The 22,436-nt window shown below is 39.2% G+C and overlaps 2 pseudogenes; both read right to left on the bottom strand.

Annotated features, from left to right (window-relative positions):
* The window catches only part of LOC124974832 (polypeptide N-acetylgalactosaminyltransferase 13-like), a 28,718-nt pseudogene extending 21,767 nt beyond the window's left edge, over positions 1-6,951 (bottom strand).
* Positions 1-22,436, bottom strand: part of LOC124974847 (probable RNA-binding protein 19) — a 470,746-nt pseudogene that overhangs the window by 88,641 nt on the left and 359,669 nt on the right.

Genomic DNA, 22,436 nt, shown 5'->3' with positions numbered 1-22,436 from the left:
TACCCACCAAAGGATCAGAGGAAGAGACTGAGTGAGGGTGAATTCCTTTTGTGTTCCCAGGATTTCCTATCATGCTAGGAAAGAGAGAGACAACAGCAATTTATTAAAATGTAACTGCTTTCTTTCTACCTAAACATAGGGCATCCACTCTTTTCCCCCATGCTTTGTCTCAGGTTTTCCACTCTGTAATCCTGCCTCTCCATAAACTTCAGGTCTCTGGGTTGGTCTGCAGTCTAGTTTCTGATGGTTTCAAAATAAGTTGTGATTTTGCAGCACACCCAGCTTTGTGTTTTTGTTCTTGTGGTTGTTATCATCGGCATCATACAGACTCTCTTTCTAGCTTCCTAGACAGAAATAGAAACCAGGCTATATTTTAGAGTCTAAGTTGAGTTTTAATTATGGTAGCCTCACCCAGTAGTGTGCTCAGTAATGTCTCTGGTTTATTTATTCTGACAATATAAAGTGATAATGCTTTATACTTTTTACCTGCATGTCAAAAAAAAAAAGATATAATGTAACCTACAGAAATAACTACAGTGTGTTATGGGACTAAAAACAGAAAGAAATTCAGGGTAAAGTATAACAAGGTGAAGAATATCATAAGGTTTTGTATACTTGTTATAGGTGGAAGAGCAAATAAGGTGTCCTCAAGAGAAGAACAAACCATTTTCTCAGGGAAAGAACACAGAGGTTTGGAGGGAAATTTCTCTCTTGAGTCATCATAAAAGAAGAAAATTGGAGTAGAGCAGACAACACCCGAAACATCATCCCAATAATAAATAAAAGCTTTAGGTGTTTATAGGTTTCTTATATGTTTCTCTATGGAAATTGAGGCCATAATGCCAAAATTAGTAAAAGTAGCATACAAAGGAAACACAAAAGCACCCCTCAAATCCAAATAAGTATTTCTCTTTCTTGATCTTTGAATAAGATAAAAGATATAGATAATAATGGAGTAGAGGTTGTATGGACCATATGTCCTTCATGTAGTGCTCTAAGTCTCTATAAATATTGGTTTCCAAACTGAAATATTGGTTAATGTTAGAAATAAATATGTATTATTACATATATATATATATATATATATTGTATACACACACACACATATAGTCTCATATATGTAAAAACCCAGAAGAGAATGTAGTGTTTTATAATAACCACTAGAAGAAATATTAAAATATGCCTTTGTGAATTAATGCATTTAAAGAACTAGGATGTGTGAATATATGGTCATTCCAATTTTGCATTATTAGGATGATGTTAAAGTATATGTGTAGTGTACAGGAACCCTTGCAACACTGAATATGAGAGTTGAAGATCCGTGAACCTTACAGTGCTGTTGTGAAAACTATAGGCCACAGTGTTTGAAAATTTTTTATTATCTTCAAATTTATTGATTCTTACTGGTCTTCAAATATGGCTATTTATAATCAAGTCCCTTTTGTAATTTCAATAATATAGGTTTATGTCTTTTCTATGTCTTACTAATGCAATTGGGAGTTTCCATACAAGACAATGGGTGTTAGTATATTTAAAGTACACATGCACTTCCCTATTCAAGGTAAGAAAACAGAGTTTTACTTGATGTAAATGAACTGGAATAAACCCTTCTGTATAGTTACAACATCAGGCAGATTAAACACATTTGAACCATTAACCGTTAGGTTACAGTTTCCTTAGGAAAACTGTTACCTCTTTGAGTCTCAGTCTTATTATCTAGAAACACAGAATCTAAGGATTGTAAAGTTTTTATGTTTTCTGTAATTGTTTCTCTTCATAAACTTGCACTTACAAAATAAATTTAGTAATACCTATTATTAGATCATGAAAATGCATAAGAATTTTAAGAAAATGTAATATCCTCCCTCTAAAATTGAAAGTCTTAAGACCTTCAGGGGTTTGTTGAACACATTCAGCAAATTAAAATTAAAATTATGTTTAGCTTAATGAAGCAATTTATATAATATAGTAGTATTTATATAAAATGTCATTTAATTTCTACAAGGCAGGATATTTTATTACAGAGAACAACATGTAGTCCATATGTTAATATGCAGGATATTAGGAAGAAAATTATCATTTGGAGACAGTTATGCAAATCTTGTATAATATATTACTGCACTTTAAAATTGAACATACAAAAAAATTACACAGAAGCACTTAACCACTTTAACACACACTTTTCAGTTCATCAGTTCAAGAAATATTTACAGAGTGCATAGTATGTGCTAAGAACTATCCCAGATAATGAGGATACCCAGTGAACAAAACTGACAAATATGCTACCTTTAAAATGAACTTACTGGGCTGGGGGTGTAGCTTAGTAATAGCACTTACCCCACATGGGTGAGGCCCTGGGCTTTATCCCCAAGTACAGCCAAAAACAAACAAGCAAAAACAAAAATAAAAAGGCAAACAAAAACATACTCTAGGGTGTATGATGAGAGTGGGGGACTGGGAGAGGTGGAAGGGCAGATGGAAGAGAGGAACTAAATAGCTTGTCAGAGGTACAGGGATAGAGTGGGCAGCAGGACCATGGTGTGCCTCACTGATGAGGTCATATTTGAACAGAGATCTAAAGAGAGTAAGAGCTCTGTCCCCCAGAGGGAACAATACACTATGAAGGAAATTGCTTGGTAATGGGTTAGAGGAAGCTAAAAGTGAGATGTAAGAGATGAGAAACAGTCAGATGTGTGTGTGTGAGAGAGAGCAGGAGGGTGTGTTCATGTGTGAAGAGGGTGCGAGGGTCTGTAGAGATGGCTGTTGTCATGAGTACCTTGAAGCCCTCTGAGGAGAAATGAAAAAACTTTGGAAGATTGGGTGCAGGGAAGTGACACAATCATGGATATTTAAGAGAATCACTGTCTGTTATATTGAGAAAAGACTGAGGCAAGGAGTGGGAAAAGTGGGGAACCAAATTATAAGCATGGTGCAAATAAAAAGTTTGGAATCCGTGACCCACGGTGAACTTGGTGGGAAAACATTGATTTCTGGCTGTATTTCAAAGGTAGCATCAAATGAATTTGATAATAGAGAGATGAGAAAGAGAGAAGCCAAAAGTGATCTTAGATTTCTCACCTGAGCATCTAGAAGGTTGGAGTTGCATTAGCTCAGATAAGAAAGAACCTGGAAGAGGGTTTTTTGAAATAAGGGATGCTTCATAAATCCAAGTATGGTTTTAATTTTCTATACTATGGGCAAATATTTTTGAAAGAAAAATTTAATGTTTTTATTGCCTTCTGGTTTGGGATGTTTTATAACATTTTATGGTTTTTTTATTTGTTAGGCACTATAATGGTATGTATCCAAACCATCTGAATAGTCTGAAAATTCTTCCCTAGCATGAAATTCATGCAGGTTTAGATTTTCTTGTATTTTCACTGGGACAATAATAAGTTTTCAATCATTTATAGTGCTACTGAAATATTTTAAATTCAATTTACATGAAGTAATTATATTTTTTAAAAAATTTATTATTAACCATTTACTAACTGACATATGCCTTTGACTAACAAATCAAAAAGCTGGAGATATATGCAAAAGAATATTTTTCAGTTACTCCTCTGAAAGGGCATTACTATATAAAGAACCCAAAAAACTTAAAAAAAATACCCTAAAATATCCCAATTAATAAATGGGCAAATGATCTAAACAGACATTTCTCAAAAGAAGAAATGTAAATAGTCAATAATTATATGACAAAATTTAAACATCCTTAGTGATCAGGGAAATGCATATCACAGCTATGCTGAAATTTTATCTCACTCCAATTAGAATGTCAATCATAAAGAACACAAATCTCAGTCATTGCTGGCAAGGACTTGGAGAAAATGCAAACTTATACATCATTGGTGGGTCTGCAAATTAGTATGACCACCTTGGAAAACTGTATGGAGATTTCTCAAATGACTAGGAACCTCCATGTAATCTAGCTATCCCACTGTTCAATATTTAACATAGAGAACTAAAATCAGCAAACTGTGGTGATACATGTATATCGATGTTCATAGTAGTGCAAGTAACAACAGCCAAGTTACAGAATCAGCCAAGCTGCCTGTCAATAGAAGAATGAATAAAGAAAATGTGGTATATAAAGAGAGTGGGGTTTTACTCAGGTATAAAGAAGAATGAAATTATGTCATTTGCTGGTAAATGGATGGACCTGGAGAACATCATGCTAAGTGAAATAAGCCAGACTCAGAAAGTCAAGCATCAAATGTCTTCTAAGTGGAAGCTAAAGAAAAAAAGAGGGAGAAAATAAAAAGAATTTAAAAAGGAGATCTCATGAAAATAGAAGGGAGACTAATAGAGTAAGGAAGATCAAGGGGGTAGAGAAAAAATGGGGAAGTACTGAGGAATGAAGTCTGTCAAAGTGTGCTACATCCACATCTGACTATACCACAGTGAATCTGGCTTATATATGCAATTATGATGTCCTAATTACAATAATAATGATAGTAATAGTAGATGGGAGATCAGTGCAGTAGAGCAAGTGTTTCAGGAGAGTGGAGTGGGAAAGGGGACACACGGGAATGAGATTGATCTAATCATGTTGTGTTCATGTGCAAATATTGCATAGTGAGTCTCACTATTATAATTACAATGCCTTCCCCCGCCCCCCCAAAAAAAGAATTCTTAAGAGTTTAAGCTTTTAAATGTTAAGGAATATTGTTGTTCAGGGGCATTTTAGTCAGGACAAAAAGAAAATGAAAGGAAAGAAGAGTAAGAAATGGGAAATGGGGTTGTTGTCAGGCCTCAGCTGATCTGAGAGGCCATGATCAATTTAATGTAGTGATTCACTGCCTCTGGGGGGTCAGATCTGCTTTTCTAAATTTCTTGTCAACTACAGTCTTTCCTCATAAGAAATGCCCTGACATTCAAACTTTTGCTTACAATTTTAGAAAATTAAGGGATTCCCAGAGACCTCCAAGTGTGGATGTCTACATTTTTAGGATTAAATCTGAAAGGCTCCAGTTTGTAGATTCCTTCTCCAGAATTGAACCAATACAAAGTCAATAGTAGAAGAATGCTACCAATGAAAAGATGAAAACCATTCAAGCTTTTACTAACTTTCAGAAAATGTCTGTCTTTTCATTATAAAAGAGTGTAGGTGGAGGGCGCAGTTGCATGTACCCAAAATGATGACCACTTTATATAAGAGCTTTTATTGTAAAGATGAGGGCCAAGAAAATGGAATCTTCTGGTTCAGAAGACATGGCTTCCATCCTCTGCCCCACTCCCAGTCCCCAATTATTTTGACCTGCTTAATACATTTATTATGAATAAAACACTGGTGTGAAGCAACATTATGGGCACTTAAAATAATGTCAAATACAGAAACTTATGAGTAAGAATCTCACTGCACAAATTTTCTTCCTTTTTGTCTACTGCTTATGTGTTTTGAATACAAAGTGTTCTAAGATGAAGAACCTGTAAAACTTCACTACTTATGACTCTATTCCTTGGGTCTTAACTTGTAGTGATTGATTTCTAGCAGTTTAATCAAAATAAAAGTTTAATGAATGTATATTGAGTTCATTTCCCTGGTGATGAAAATGTTAGATATGATGGCATAGCAGTGAAATTCTTTTTTTATGTTTTATTTTTATAGACTGCATTTTGATTCATTGTACACAAATGGGGTACAACTTTTCATTTCTATGGTTGTACATGATGTGGATTCACACCATTTGTGTAATCATACATGTACATAGGGCACTGATGTCTGTCTCATTCCACTATTTTTCATACCCCCATCCTCTCCCCATCTCACTTCCCTCTACATAATCCAAAATTCCTCCATTCTTCTCTTAACCCCCACCCCCAACCACCACTATGTATCATCATCCACTTATCAGGGAAAACATTCAACCTTGGTTTTTGGGGATTGGCTTATTTCACTTAGCATGATATTCTCTAATTAATTCCATTCACTTACCTGTAAATGCCATAATTTTATTCTTCTTTATGTAGAGCCTCTATATTGCCAAATCCTAAAAGACATTTCAAGATTCTCTCCACCCCAGATGTTCATTTCTGAGTCATAAATTCCTATCTCTTCAAAGTAGTTTCTGACAACAGAAAATAGGTCACCAGACATAGTAGGGGTCCTGACAGGTAATGTTCTCTCTCCTTTCTCCTATCCATTTCTCTTTGGGTAACAAGATACCAGCAGAAATTTAGTTTCCACTTAAAACCCCTGTAGACATATTTGACCCAGTCATGTATTCAAGGCCTCATCACTCCTCGCATCAATGATGTGGCGTATGACTCTTCCTGTCTTCCTTCATTCTTGCCAGCAAGGGCTCCAGCCACCCTAAACCACATTCACAGTGTTCATCCAGAAAAGTCATGACCTGCCCTTTTGAAGCAGTTGCTCCTGGAAGATGGGCTCATATTAACCCTGAGTGCTCTTCCATCCTGATAATTTTTACTGTTACTTCTAAATTTTTCAGGTAATTCTTTAATGACAACTTGAGAAAATCATTTTCACTGGCATCATCTACCAAGATGACCTCAGAGAGAAGGTAGTGTGGGGAGCAATTTACAACACTAGACAGTTTTAAGGGGAGTGCTCCAAGCTTCATGATGAAGCACAATGACTACCCTTGCATCTGGAAGTTCTTCAGGGTAGATTTTGTCTTGCATCCTTCCATCTTACATCTGGCAGACTTCTATTAAGGGTGGTCAAATCACAGGCCATAAGATTAAACTGATTTTGAACAGCTCTTTCATTTTCTCCTGGTCATCCTTAGGAATCAGCACAGCCTTTCCCATTTCTCCTGGGTCTTCCTGGTTTCTTAAAATAACAGCCCTGTGCAGGCAACAGGGACCTCTCCTTCTTGTCATCACACTTTCACGTTCACTGAAGTACAGTAGACAGAAGACATCCACAAGGACCCACATCAGTGAAGTGGCCAGAACCAGTTTGCAGTAAACCAGTCTCCTCATGTCTTTACTTGATTTCTAGTTAACACAGAGATAAACTCCAGGTTGAAAGCAGGATGCATCCATGTATGTAGTGCTTAGAAATTTCAAGAAGTAATAGTTAATCAAAATCTTCTTGTGGTAGTTGGACTGTTATACAGTTAAAAAGTACAAAACATTCAGAATTTGAAGAGTAGAAGGTACTTCAAAACACATGTCCAGAAAGGGAGGGTTCTGACATTTGGCACCTACTCTTGAGGGCCTTTAAGTGGTCAGCAAGATCACTGAGACATACAGAGATGCACTGTGGAGGTGTAATGGGAAGAAGCAGTTTGTTTTCTCCATTGCTAGGTCTGTGGAATGCCATTCACCTGCTGGAGCAAGGTCATTTCCTGCCCTTGGATGATGCTGGGGTTCTCCTCCAATGTATGTGAGAGAACAGCTCTTAGGAAGGAAGACTTTCCTCACAACTGGGACAGTGTCGTCCTCATCAGCAGGGAGCCCTCAAGGAAGTGTTGGGTGCTTCACTTCACTGGTGAATCATTGAGAGCGTGGACATGCAGTGCTCAGTAAGTTCACTCACTTGGTCTCTCACACTTGAGATGATCAGAGACACAGGAGTCATCAAGGCCTGGCAGCTCTTTGGGTTTTTTTCTTTCTTCTTTCCGTTTTCTTTTTGGAAACAATGATGGGAATCAAGTTCGGTGGCTTTTAGGTAGAAAAACTTCATTTATGTATTTTCATGTTCCATTTTTATGGCTTTTGAAGATGAATGCAGATAGTGTGGGGAATCTGGGCCATGTGGGGGTTGGCACAGATGACACCAGCCTGGAAACTGGCTTGGCAGCTTGTTTTCTATCTATGAAACCGTGGGAGACTCCAGATGGCACGAGACTTCTCCACGCGAGGTCTGTGAGTCTCTGGGGAATTGAAGCAGTTTGTTCTGACAGTGAGGAGTGAACACATGGGGGAGAACCTGCCCCCACTTGTGTGTGGTCCAGACCTCCCAGTCTGGGGAACGTGGGACAGCATCACTGAGGAGATCTTTGGCTTTCTCACAGGGATGGACTGAGTGGTGGTGACTCAAGGGGCAGCAGTTATAGGTGGAGGAAAGTGGACCTGGGTGAGGAGAACAGGGTCCCTCCTGTGGTGAGGCTGTGAATCCATCTCCCACCCATGGACATGGGAGGCATGTAGCACTGGGGCTCAGGGACCTGGCAGGAGCAGCTCAGGGCAGGTAGGGACAGGGAGGAGAGTCTGTTTGTGCCCTCAGCTGCAGGAACACACTGACCCCAACCCACCTCCTTCTGCCCCCTATCAGGAGTTAGCTGGGTCAGACAACGTCAGCATCTGATTAGACATGACATGCAAGCCTGTGTGATTGGGTTCTGGATGCCTGTGGAACCAACATGGGAGGATCTGTCCTGGGGCAGAGTAAATAATCACTACACATGCAGGGAGGACGTCTGAAATCCCCCTTCCAACAACTGAGGCCCCGTGAGACCAGCACGGCAGGCATTTAGAGGCATTTTAGTAAGCTGATGCCAAGGCATGGCCAAATTCACTAAAGAGTGCCCAAGCTAAGCTCTTCTCACTGTTCTTTCTCCTCTTCTCATTCACCCATATCTGCTTGCCTTCCCAGAGTGGAGGCCACATGTCAGATTAGATGGAGTGACTGTTCCCAAACATCTGATGGCTGGAGAGGAATTGACTTAGATAAAGGTGATTCAGCAAGAAGCAGCAGCTTCACAGCACCTGAATTGAAGTGCAGCTCTGGATCCACTCTTGCAGAGGCAATCTTATAGAAAGATACTCCTCTCAAGTTTCAAATCATAATCTAAATTATGTGGAAAGCAAGAATTTGGAAGCTTCAACAAATTTAGCAGCTGCTTGTTGCAAGCCAGCCTGTGCTGAGTGTTTTCAGGTGTGCAGGAGCAGGTGAGGCATCGTGGCATCCTCTGGGCAACTCTGGGGCATGATGGAGGAGGAACCATGCTGTGACACAGCTGGGGCTTAACAATGCCCAGGGGATGGGAATAGCAGGCTGCTCACCAGCAAAGGCAGAGACCAAGCACTTCCTAAAGGACAGAGATGACAGTAAGTAGCTGCACATTTTAGGCAAAACAAAGAACATTCTTGTGAAAGGAGAGAAGACAAAAGAATCAGGAAGAGGACAACATGAAGGTTTGGGTGCCTTTCCCAAAACAAAAAACAATATTTCTCCCTAATAGTTTCAATTCCTTTTTGTTAAGTTGTGGGACCCCTTTCTTTTTTCAATAAAAAATTCATCACCAAACAACTAGAGGTGGGACTAAATGTGGCTGCAGTGTGGGGGAGACCCACTCTTCCTGAGCTTTTGCCCTGGAAGTGGCTGCCAGCCCCAGTCTAATCCAGGGCTGCTTTGAGGAATCAGCACCTGGAGATATCCCTGGAGAGGTTGTCTATTCATGGCCCTGGCTGAGGAACACGGTTTGTAATAGAGAGAAAGAGGGGAGGTGGTAGGTGTGTGGAGGGAGGAAGGTCCCTTGAAGGCCCCTTGGTCAGGGAACTGGAGCTTTGGTTCGGTCTGGGCCTCTGCTGTTGGCAGTCAGCAGAAGCCAGTCCACTAAGCCTGGAGGTGAGGATGTAAGGGTGACTGCTCAGGGCTTAGGAAAGAGCCAGCTGTCTTGTCTATCTGAAAAATCAGCACTGTTAACTTCCACATTTAGTCAGGCTGTTTTCTAGAAGATTTTCAGAAAGCAGTTTTTACCAGCATAACAAAATTAAGATGGGACCGATTTCAGACTGTGTAGAATTTTTGGAACTTGTAAAAGTCATTCTTTGTAAGAATATAGCCACCTGGAGCCAAGTTAGGTATTATTCAACTTAGGTGAAGACAGGACTTTGTTCAGTGTGCCCAAGCTGATTCTGCGAGTGGAAAGAAAAAAAAATAGATTCTTGGAAACTGTGGAGGAGGGATTGAGGGTATACATGCAGGACATGTCCAATCCTGCATTCTCCCGGCCAGAGCTGTACATGGTCAACTAGAAATTTTGACAGTCTGAAGTAGAAAGCCAAGTAAATATCTCTAACTCAACTGGTTTCATTGGGATGAAGGTTGGCAAGAACTGTCTCTTTTGGAAGTAGATTATTTAAGTGCTAAATTATGTTATGTTCCTTTTTTTTTTTTTTTTTTTTGATGAGACGGGTTTGAGAACAGAAACCATTTCTTATGGGGAAGGTGTCTACATTTCTTTTGTCACTTCCAAAGTGCTGTGAGAGGGCACCCCAGAACAGATACTCACAGAATCGCTAAAAGGAAAACAAAACTACAGAAGACATTGTGATACCCAACACTTTACTACGAAGAATGGTTTATGAAAAAATGCCTAAAATCTCTTAAAAACAGAAGGTTTTGCTAACTACAAGGAAAACAGAGGGGTTACATTGAGGAAAGTGTTTTATTTTCTGTGTTTAGTCTGCTACTGCTTTATTGATTTGTATAATTAAAATGAGGACCACGGGGAAGCCTCAAGAGGGCATCTTCAGGTAAGTAATGATTAACAGACATGAAACTTTTGAGTTTCCTGTGTATTTTTTTTTCTGACACAGAACTTACAGCCTGTACTATGAACAGATACAGCATTTATTTTGTACACTGAGGAAAACAAGGCCCTTTTTCAATTGATGCACATGAGGGCTCACATACAGATCCAAATTCCTTGATCAGTGGCCCTTCCAGTAACCCTGGAATATTATGATTTAGATGTGAATTGTCCCTTCAAAACTCATGTGTGAGACAGTGTAAGAAAGCATAGAGTTGAAATGATGGGGTTATGACAGCCTTAACTTAATCTGTGCATTAATCTTCTGATAGGTGTTAACTGGGTGGCAGGCCGGGTGTGTTTGGAAGAGGTGCCTTTGGGGTTTGCGTTTTGTCATGGTGAGAGAAGTTTCTCTCTCTGCTTCCTGTTGCTCCGTCCTGAACCACTTTCCTGCTCTGCACCCTTCTGACATAAAATTCTGCCTCATCTTGGATCAAGAGGAATAAAATCACCCATCTGTAGACTGAGAATTCTGAAACTGTGTGTCAAATAAACTTTTCCTCCTCTATGTTCTTGTCAAGTCTTTTAGTCACAGTAGTGAAAAAGCTGTCTAAAACATGAGGCACCTCCTCATGAGCCCAAGCCCCTGGACCATCTTCTGTAGGCGATGTCATGGAGACTTCATTCTGTGGGAGAAGGAATGGACAAGAAGTGTCCTGCCCTGAACTTCTGAAATACACAGGTCAAAACAGGCTAATACTGAGTGATCTCTGGTCAATGTCAAGCACAAAAGCACTGTTGAGATTGCAAGAGAGAAATAAAACAGAGGCACCAAAATGAGAGCAGATTTGAAGCCAAAGCCTGAGTGTGTCCTGAGAGTATTGAACATGGGATCAGAATCTCACAGCAGGGATCAGAGACAGACACTGCCTGAGGTGCTGGGTGTCTGTGTCCTGAAGGGCAGTATCCTCTTAAGTTGTGATGGGGGTAGAACCAAACTGTAAGGCCAGAATGGTAGAAAACCTTGATCCCAAAACCCTCTGCCCACTCTTTATAGGGTTACCTGCTTATGTGGGGCTCTGCTTGTGAGCTATTTTGAAAACAGAAACCATAGGAGAGAGAGCCTCTAACCCTGGATATGCAGCCACTTTGAGTTCTTACAGCACTTAGCACTAAACGTGTTGAAAACTAGTCTTTATAGACTAACGGCTGATGTGAGCCCATCAAAATGAGGCTTAAAAACAAGCCCATAAAAAAGAACATGGAGCTAAATAAAATTAAATAAATGAAGTGTACCTCCTTATAAAAGCTTATAAAAATTGTAACACTCAACCAACACAAAACTCATAATCCCTGAAATGCATCCACATCTACTGAATATGCAAATAAACAGAAAAATATGATCTCAAAACTGGAAAAAATAGCAATAATTTGAAATGATGGCATTATCAGTTAAAGATGTTAAGGGGCTACTGTGAATAATATGCCCATGTTTATAAAGGAAAATATGAACATAATAAGAAAAAATAGCTTTCTAAAAATCCCAAATGACCCCCAGATAAGAATAAGTGCAAAACTGGAAAATGAAGAAATATTCACAAATTACACACTGTAGAAGAAATAGTGGACCCATGGAAATTATCCAGAATTAAACAAAGAGATAAGAGACTGTAAAAGAATTGAACAGGACAGTGGTGGCTACATGAAGTGGTCATGTAGAATTGGAACCTCAGAGAAGAAGATCAGTATGGGAGAGGGAAAATATTTGAAGAAATAAGTGGTCAGAAATTTCCCAAATTAAGTATAACTGATAAATCTAAAGAACCAAGAATTTCAAGCAGAAGAAAATGAAAAAAGATTACACCAAGGGTTTGCAATCATATTTCTAAAAACCAGTAATAAAGAGACTATCTGAAAGCAGCTATAGAAACAGACATGCATGCAGAGAAACAAAGATGGCATCACTTGCCTGTGAACCAAGGTCTGGTCAGAAGTTTCCTATCAGAGGAGCTGGTGGTGTCAATATTCTCAAAAAAGCCAACAACACAGTGAAATGAAAAAGAACCTAAGTAATGCCATTTTGTTCTGACCTGACTCCATTGTATGCTTGCTTGTAATGTTTTCTTTTCTGCCTCCTGACATCTATATCTATGTTGACAGTACAGTAGGACCTTACTGTGTCCCTGTGACTCTGATGTATAACAAAAATGCCTCCAAAATGTGAAATCAAAACAATTCTCTCATGTAATAAAAATATGTCTCAACAAGGTCTTTGCTATCCTACATGTAACTCAATTGTCCTTGTGGTTTTTACCTCTATAAACTCTGTACTTTCAAAATTTGATTGCTGGGAGTTCTTTGAGTTTCTCTAGCCTGCTTCTAGTTGCTTGCCTGGCTTGCTCATTAAAGGATCTTCTTTTCCCTTTCGATTTTGTTTAATAAGCCTGGTGATGTGTAATTCTCACACATCATATTAATGTGATGGCAAAGAGAGCAAGTGCAATATTTGAAATTAAAACATTATTCACTATATTAGAGGAGCACATTTCTTGTCAGCATCTACATAATGCAGGAGAATGGCAGACTATTTTTGAAGCAATGGAATTATAAACTTAATGTCAAATTCTCATTGAAACAAAAATATATTTTGCAAATAAGGCAACATAAAGGTGTTTCTTCTTAAAAGTTTTCTTGATCAAACAAAAGCTGAGAGAACTCAGTGCCAATTGATCTGCACTAAAAATGTTAATGGAAACATTACGAAGAAGAAATGATGCGGATGGAAACATGAAACAACATGAGAAAATGGGGAATGGGGCTACTGGAGACCCTCAGTATGTGGATAATAATGGAAATTTTTTTTAGTTGTAGATGGACACAATACCTTTATTTATTTATTTATTATATGTGGTGCTGAGGTTCCAACCCAGTGCCTCACACGTGAGAGGCAAGCACTCTACCACTGAACTACATCCCCAGACCTTATTATGGTCACTGTTAAAGCTCTTCAAAAACCGAGTGCTTAATAATAACATGTTGTGGATTTAACTATGTCAGAGAGTGTAAGACCACAGCACACACCAAGTAAGGGTGGAAGACAGCAGTCACTGCTATGGATTCAGAGTAGACCATCGTGAGTGTCTTCCATGTACAGCACTGCAGAGGCGGCTTAGTGGGGAGAAGGCCATCTGCTCAACCAATGGTGCCAGCACAGGAGGATATGGACACACAAAAGATGAACTATGATGGACACTTCATGGTAACATGAGAATTAACTCAAAATGGATTGCCCACTTAAATTCAGGAGTTAAGACTCTTTGAAGCATAAAAAGACTTCTTTGTGATGTTGGTTTATGCAAAGGACATAAACAATAAAGAAAGAAATGGTGAATTGGACTTGATTACAATTAAAATCTTTCTGCTATCAAAAATGTAGTTAAAAAATGGAAAGGATTCCAACATGTAATAATCCATTCAGGGTCATAAGCACTTTTGTCTCCTAAAACATCAATCACGTCTGTTTCAGGAATTTTGTGTTCTTTGAGTTATTGTGAAATACATCTGAGACTGATATAAGTAATAATTATCCTACTGTGCAATAGAAGCCAGTATTAGTTAGTCCTTTCTAAATGTTATGTTGTCCCTTTCCCTAACTTCTTTCCAACTCCTCTCCCCTTTTCCCTTCCCAGGCTCCAGTGAGCACTATTATGTTCTGTTCTTCTTTGTAATTGACTTTTCATATTCCACAAATGAAAGATCATGTGGTATTTGCCTTTCTGTGCCTATCTCACTTCACTTAACATTGTTGCCTCCAGTTCCGGGCCTGCTACCGCAAATGACAAAATTTTACATGACCTTCACACCTGTTTACATGTGCCCTTAATTTCCCCTTATACTCTAAATTCTGTTCAGGTTGTAGGTTTGAAAAATATATATTCTTGTCTGCAGTGAGTTGAAAGATATCCCCCCCAAATTAGTGTCTACTTAGAACCTTAAAACTGATCTCACATGGAACTAGGAACTCTGAAGATATAGTTGGTTAAGAATCTCAAGATCAAGTTATCCTGGATCAGGGTGCATCTGAAAACTAATGCCAAGTGTCTGCATGAGATGAGGAAAGGACACAGAGACACAAAGGGAAGATCAGTTTCTTTGAAAAAGAGTAGCATTATCATCAGAATATTGATTTCCTTTACAAGGGTGCTTTCTGGTAAATTTTTACATCAACAGGTATAGATAAGTTTAAATATAACTGAATTTTAGAGAAAATTTTTAATTTATATAACATTTTTCCAGTAAGAAAGCACATTACTTATTTTACTAAGCACCATAACTTGGAGTTTAAGAACATCAATTACTAATCCTTACACAACTAATAATTCTACCATGTTTTCACTCCAGTGTTTGGAGACAATACAGAATCCAGCTTAGATAAAATAGAATTGAAGCTAAGACAAAACTTCAGGGGGATGGAGAGGACTGACCTCTAAATATGTGAAAAAATACTAAAATCATAGCAAACTTTTTCTGAAATTCTTTTAAAATGCGATATTTATTAATCAAATTAAAATAAATATGGAAATAGTAGCAAATATAGTCAGAACATCACAGAGAATTAGAAGCTGCCTGTGCTAAAAGCAGTGTCATTTCATTTGACCTGGAGATTCCCAGTGGTTAGAAGCAGGATAGATCCTGGCTTCTCTGTCTTCATTTTGCATCTGTCTTCAGATTCCCACTTAGCTCTGCATGTAGGTACACTAATCATTTAAATAGTGCTCATCTAGAAATTTGGCAGTATAAGGTTAAGAGCCCTAACTTTATCTAGCCTATCTTATCCCCTTAAAGACTAAGGGCACCAAGACAAGAATAACTAAGGTTTTTAAAGATTCCTGCTTCTATGTTGTCATCCTGATTGATGCCTGGAGTGGCACATTGAAGTTTGTGGTCATGCCCTGCACCATCCAGGAACAGCAAAGCCTCAGGCAGATTATCCTACCATGAGACTGGCCCCCTAAGCAGGAGCAATCACCTCCTGACGGTTGGATTTCCCCTTTCAGGATCACAGGTCTGCTAGATAAGCATCCTGGGCAGCAAATGGAGGTTGTTCCTTAAGTGATAAGGGTTCTCAGGAAACCCTTCTCAGACCAGAACTGATATTAGTATCCAGACCACTGTCTGACCAAGAATGCTTAGTTGTACAGATCTATTGCCCCTGCCTAATTCTTCTGTTTAAATCTGGAGCTCATGTCAGTACCTGAAAGAGGTGCTTGATCTGACTTTGCCTGCCCAATGTAGCCATATTGACTAAAGTTCCCTACTTGTTCCACCATTATCCCCAGCCAACCGTGGTGAGAGCTTTGACTAATACCTTAGTTTCTGCTTTTAAATTTTGCAAGCACTTTGTGCTTTTCTTTCAAAACATTAATTTTGTTTCTAAACATTTTATTTTGTTTTACCACTCTTCATTTTTCCTTATCTTTCAGAAGCATTTATTTTTTAAATAATTCTGCTGTTCCCTGAATTGTCTGCATTTTGTTTTCTCTTGTTATCTTTCATGCCTTCTTTTATTGTAGATTCCCTTAAAATCTTAAGTCTTCCTTGGTTACCTGTTTATATCCAAGAGGGAGACACAAATAGCTGCGGGGACCTTCAGCGGGCACGAACAGGGCTCATCAAGAGGTGAATTTTGCTTCTGTCAGTCTGGATGGGCTCCTGCGTCCCATTTGCCTGGCCCAAAGCCGGACAAGGGGCGATGCCTCGAGGCTAAACCGAGGAGGTGCGGGAGGCGGGCCCGCACCGGCACAGTATTCTTGGGGAAGCCAGGGTTCTTGGCTGCAGGGGCAGGTACCATGGCGGAGGAGCAGGTGATTGGCGACGAACCTTCGCCTCTGAAAGTAACTCAGAGAAAACCTCCAAGGTCGCTGCAGAGTCCCCGGAGTGCCAGGACCACGAGAGCAACTGCTTATTCTGTCGGATTGCGAGGCAGCAGGAGACCGGCAGCGAACTCCTGCCCTGTGAGAATGAAGACCTTGTGTGCTTCAAAGATTTAAAACCAGCAGCACCTCATCATTATCTGGCAGTGCCAAAGAAGCATATTAGAAATTACAATGATCTAAATGAATGAAAGGAATGAAATCATTCCTAAAAAGAATGATTTCACTGACTTTTCAAATATGAGGATGGGTTTCCATGTACCACCATTTTGTTCCATTTCTCACTTGCACCTTCATGTTCTGGCACCAGCCAGTCAGTTTGGCTTCTTATTCAAGTTAGTTTATAGAATAAATTCCTATTGGTTTATCACAACTGATTATTTGATTGAAAAACTCAGAACATGGAAATACCAACAGTAGAAGACTTTCCTAATCTTGGCTCAGTTATAAATTAATATTTTGATCCATTTGAATTCTAATTGCAATTTTAAGATTCATTGGGTTTTATCAAAGGCTGTTGCTGAGTAACCTTGAAATCTTTTCTGAATGTCTATTTCCTGAGGTCTGTGATATAGTTATATGAATACTTTGTCACTGACATTTTTGTTTTAATGGTTGTCTAAGAATTTTATGCATAAGATACTATAGATAAAATTCATTTCAAATCAAATTGCTAAGAAGGGCTCTTTTTGAAACAGCTCAAATAATTTCATTTCTCAGTAGTCTTAATAGTGACTTATTTTTGAAGATTAAACTGATATAGAAAGTACTTTAGTGGAACCTTCATTACTATGAGGGAGCAAAAAATAAGATATTTCTTAATCATTTTCCAAATAAAGAATACCATACTACATAGTAATCTCTGATCTTGCTCATGGAAACAATTATATATGGTCACTATTGTCCTTTGGGGCGATTATTAAGTAAAATAAAAGATTGCTTGAATACAAGCACTGTGATACAAAAAAAAAGAGGTGAATTTCATCAAAGGATAGTCATATAGGGCTCCAAAGTTTTTACTGTGGATACAACAAAAAATATACTATTCACATGTGCGATTTTCACTTGGGCAAGTGTTCCCCAAGAGAGGAATTCAGGTTTGGGTGGGGTAGTTCAAAGGTCTTTCCCAGTATTTTTAGTTAGGCAGGAAGGAGGATTGGAATGACTCCACATTTGATATGCAGATTTTCATTCAGTTTCCCTGTTTCCCTAAGGACCTGCATTACTTAGTGATTTTTGGTCCCTGTGTCCAGGGCCTTTTTGATTGAACTGGCAGGATGTTGGATTCCAATCTTCCCCTTAGGGGCCTTGGTGTTCATCTGGTGGTGTAGTGTGAGGAAAGTGACTGGGACTCTTGTTTCTTGTGTAGACTTTTATCCAGTCCTCGTGTTTCTGCCCCACCCACAACCCATCCTTGCTTCCTGGAACTTTCTATGGCCTTTTGGTGAGACTTTACTTGCTTCCTGTATCTTTTGCTGCTTGTGCCTGATGACAGCATTTGGAGTCTTATGTTGGTGGCCCCTCATCATCCACCTTCCACTTTCCACACTTCTGTGAATGCTTCCAGCTGTATCCGCTCTGGCTTTTGCTTGACTGTCATTTTAGAGGTGCTGGGACACAGTGGAGGTGAATGCATGTGCTCAGTCTCAATACCTACCCAGATCTTGAAACCAAAATGTCACACAGACCAGAGGTTCTCCCAGTTTTGCATAATGGTCTTAGGGAAAGATTGTCCAAATCGCTCTGTGGTTGGGATGGGATGCTGGATTTACTTTAAAAGCACATGGCACTCAAATCTGTTTGAGGATGTGCCCTTAATTTCCCCTTGTTCTTTGTAAATTCTGTTCAGGTTGTGGGTGTGAAAATATGAATTTCTGTCTGTACTGGGTTGGATGGTTTCCCCCCAAATTGTGTCCATTTAGAACCTTAGAACTGACCTCACATGGAAACAGGACCTTTGAAGGTGTAGTTGGTTAAGGATTTCAAGAGGAAGTCCTCCTGGGTCGGGGTGCACCTGAAAGCAAATGACCAAGGTCTGCACAAAATGAGGAGAGGATGCAGGGACACATAGGGAAGATCTTGTGAAGATGTGGCAGAGATTAAAGTGACAACTCCAAAAGACAAGGTCACCTAAAGACACTAGGCACAGAAGAAGCCAGGGAGAACTCTCCCCCAGCCCCTTTGCAGGGATCATGACTGTACTGGCACCATGGTCTCAGACTTCTGGCCTTGAGAGCTGTGTGAGAATTAAGCTCTACTGTTGTAAACACCCGCACATGTGGTAATGTGTTACAACATTCATAAAAAACTAACACACTGCCTTAGAGGCTTGTTTCCATCTCATTTCTAATTTCAGTAAAAATGCTTTGTTTGTGTCAGAGTCATAAACTAGTCAGAGATACAGGCACAGGATGTGAGATTTGAGCAACATGTCCATGGAGAAGCCCTGCTCTTGGAGCAGGTTCTGGAAGCCATGAGTCAAGCAGAGGCAGAGCTCCAGGGTCATGTGATTAAAGCAGACAGCTGGACTATGGCACATCCATGTCAGCTATGAATCTGAGCAGTGGGGGTCAGCTGTGCTCCAGCAAGAACTCAAGAAAGCAGAAGCTCAGAGCCCTGTTGGGGAGGAACAGCAAGGTCACTAGTAAGGCAGGTGGTAAGAAATCTAGAGCAGAACTAGAAGCCAGGTTCTTAAGAATTGATGGGTCAGGGCCACGTGGTGCAAAGCTGACACAAGGCAATGAAGGTGGATGCCATCACTTTCTGGGGTGACTACATTGCTTGTCTACAGAGGTGGAAACAAGGAGTGGTTGACAGGGGGATGTGTAGGCTGAAGGAAGCAGGAGGCTTTGGCGAAACAATGCCAGCTCCTCAAGATTCTCACACAGAGAAGGTGCATTTATTCACTGCCACCCACCTTGAAATTGTATGTATGAGTACATGTGTGTATAAAAAACTTCGGAATAGTAGGTGCTATATTAAATAACTTTTATATATGTGATTTTCTTTCATGAACAATCATTAATTTTATAAGTAGAAAAATGAGCTGTTTTGAAAAAAGTGACAAAAGAAATAAGTCAACCTAATTCTGGAAAAGAAATGCATAAGCTCTAGAAAGATAACTATGATTTTAAAATGAAGAGGAGACCTGAGAAGTTGCAGTGTGTTATAGAGGATGTAAAAAGCATAATGACTGTCTGGGGAGAGTGTCAAAGGCTGTTGTAGGGACTGGTAATGCTCCTAGAGAATTAGAGCCATGCAAATCAAGTGGCAGAAGACATGTGAAGTGTCCTTGAGGTCTGACTGCTGATGCTTTAAATTAGGCAAAAGTGTGCACATCAGCAGTTCATGAGCCATTTGCTTGAAACCTGTACTGGTGCATGATATTCACACACATATGCCCTTCAGTCAGATGAAGCGCAAGTCAGAAACACATGCTGTGAACATCACTGACTGTTATGGTTTGAATGTGAGGTGTCCCCCAAAACCTTATGTGTAAGACAATGCAGGAAGGTTCAGAGGAGAAATTATTTGGTTTTAAGAGTCTTAAACCAATCAGTGAATTAATCCCTTGATAGGGATTAACTGGGTGGTAACTGAAGTGGTGGGGTGTAGGTGGAAGAGGTGGGAATTGGGGCCTGGCTTTGGGTGTGTATTTGTATCTGGCAGTGGATTCTCTCTCTGCTTGTCTACCTCATCTCCTGGGGCCACACACCACAGTCCTGCAGCCTATCCATGGTACAGTCGGACTGTTCAAACTTTGGTTCCCTTAAGACAAAAGTTCAAAAGCAAGGCAGAATCTGGTCCTGGGTTTCCTTGTGGTTGGGCAGCTCTGTCAGGAAAATAACACGTGGATCGTTTTAAAAAATATACCCCAAGGATATTTTATAAATATTTATAAAAATGCTGAGGGAATTACATCTATTCAACATCTGTTCAAGACCCATCAGAGATGGATTATTCAAGAATTTTAAGCATATGTACACCCAAATAACTTCCCTTAAATGTTACTTGAAAATGATAGTATAGAATTTTAATACATGAATCAATCATTTTTGCTGTCATTATTTCTGGGTTTGCTGGATACTGGGTCCAGCTGAAGAATGACTGGAGGTTACACAAAACCACTGTTCCACTTAAGGAGGAATGTGATTAGAGAAAAACTACACATCTTTGCCTTTTGAAAGTACTTGCACATGGCATTTGCTCATAGTGAGGATTTAACTCTTCAGGACAGAGAGAATCTGCTGATGATTGGCAGAGAATGGAAGTTGACAAGGGAAAAAAGTTGAAGCAGTAGGAAAAAGAGGGGTAATCAATGTGAAGGCAAAGATGCTTTTAGTTCTTCAAGACTTTTCCAGTCTTGGATTTAAGGAACCCTGAGTTTTGGAAATGGAACAGATATTAATACAAAAAGAAATCTGCTGCCTCAAGGCTCCCAGCCAAAAGGGAGTCTGGTAGGGTTTTTATCTAATTGCAAAGCTTGCAACTTTGTAGACAGAATAAATGCTGAAGGAAACCAAACAATTCCCCTCTCCTAATACTGAAAGTCCCTTCATAAAATGCTTCTTACGGCTGCTTCTCTAGAGCCATCTTGAGAATTTTCCAGTTAGGGTCTGAAAGTCACTGTGGTTCTAAAGTCCATGTGTTCCATATTTTCCATTTTTCTCATCACTGTGTCAAAGAAGAGTTTGCATTATTTTACTATTGTGATTCCACAATAGGAAAATAATCCCTTCTCTCTCTCAAAATAAATTACAAAAGGTTCTCATGAAGTGCCACTTCAAAGAAAAGAAAAACAGGAGGCCAAAGCACTTTCACCCTGAATTGTATCTGAGAATTATACCTTTAGCAAAAATATTAATATTTTTTTTCTGCTTGAAGTCTTTGACCTTTGAGAAAGCTGGGATCAAAATTTGAATGAGTCTATTTTTGAGGCTCAGTAAAAAGAGTGAGTAGCAAGGAGAGAAAGAGAACCACAGTGTGACAATAAATTTATCCCTGGCTTTGTCTCCTTTCCAGGTTCCCACAGGATGTCTCTGCCATGCCTGAAATTCTACCAAGAAAGGTGTTCACCTTCCTTTTCCTTGAACCAGGCAGCAGAACAGGGACATCTCCTCTGCTTTGCAACACAGCATCTTCTTTACTCTTGGAGGGGCAGTCTGGTTAGCAGACCCTTCCTACTTTAGGAAGCACACAGTAAAGTGAAGAAAGGAAAGCTAGATGCCCCTGCTCACTGCTATCATTGCAAGCTCAGTGGAAGCCAGTTTCCTATATATACACTTGAGATAGGGGAATAAGTGTCCTCAATATCTTGCATCAGCAAAGTTGTGTTAAATAATACATTGAGGAATATGTTATATCACCATTAACTGGGACGAATTCCAGGAATACAAGAGTGGGTCAGTATGAAGAAATCCATTAATGGAGTCCACTATATAAAAACATCTAAATGGCAGCATCATTTGTTAGTGTTTATAAATGCAGAAGATATGCTTAATACTTTCCAATTGTAACATGCCTTCATGTAATGAATAAGAATCAGTATGTATGTGTATGCACATACATATAAACTTGGACAAAAGTGTAAAGGCATAGGAATTAGAATCAAAGAGACAAAATTTGTATATTATAGGTAATATAATTTTATATTTAATCATTCAAAAGAATAAATGGAATATTGCCATAGTTTTCAAAAAATATAGTAAAAGAGTGGATTCATATAATCTATAATCAGTGACTTGTAAGACTGTGGCAGGATGATGGCAAGTTCAAGGCTAACCTTGCCAATGTAGTGAGACCCTGTCTCAAAAAAGTGAAAAAGGACTCAGGGTTAACTTGATTGTAGAGCACCCCTGGGTTCAGTCCTCAGTCTCAAAAATTTTTTCTCTGTAGTGTATAATCAAATTTTAATAATGAATAGCTATAGATATAGCTATATCTGTAGAAAAAACAAGTAGAAAATATATTAAATTCATTTATTATACCAAAAATTACAATAATAGAGAAGTAAATGACTGGACTTAAAAGTTTAAACCCTAAACTATTTTGG

The sequence above is a fragment of the Sciurus carolinensis genome, unplaced genomic scaffold, assembly GCF_902686445.1.
Source record: "Sciurus carolinensis unplaced genomic scaffold, mSciCar1.2, whole genome shotgun sequence".
NCBI classification, from domain to species: Eukaryota; Metazoa; Chordata; class Mammalia; order Rodentia; family Sciuridae; genus Sciurus; species Sciurus carolinensis.
Note: the sequence above shows the minus strand (reverse complement) of the source record. Positions and strands in the feature narration are given on the sequence as shown.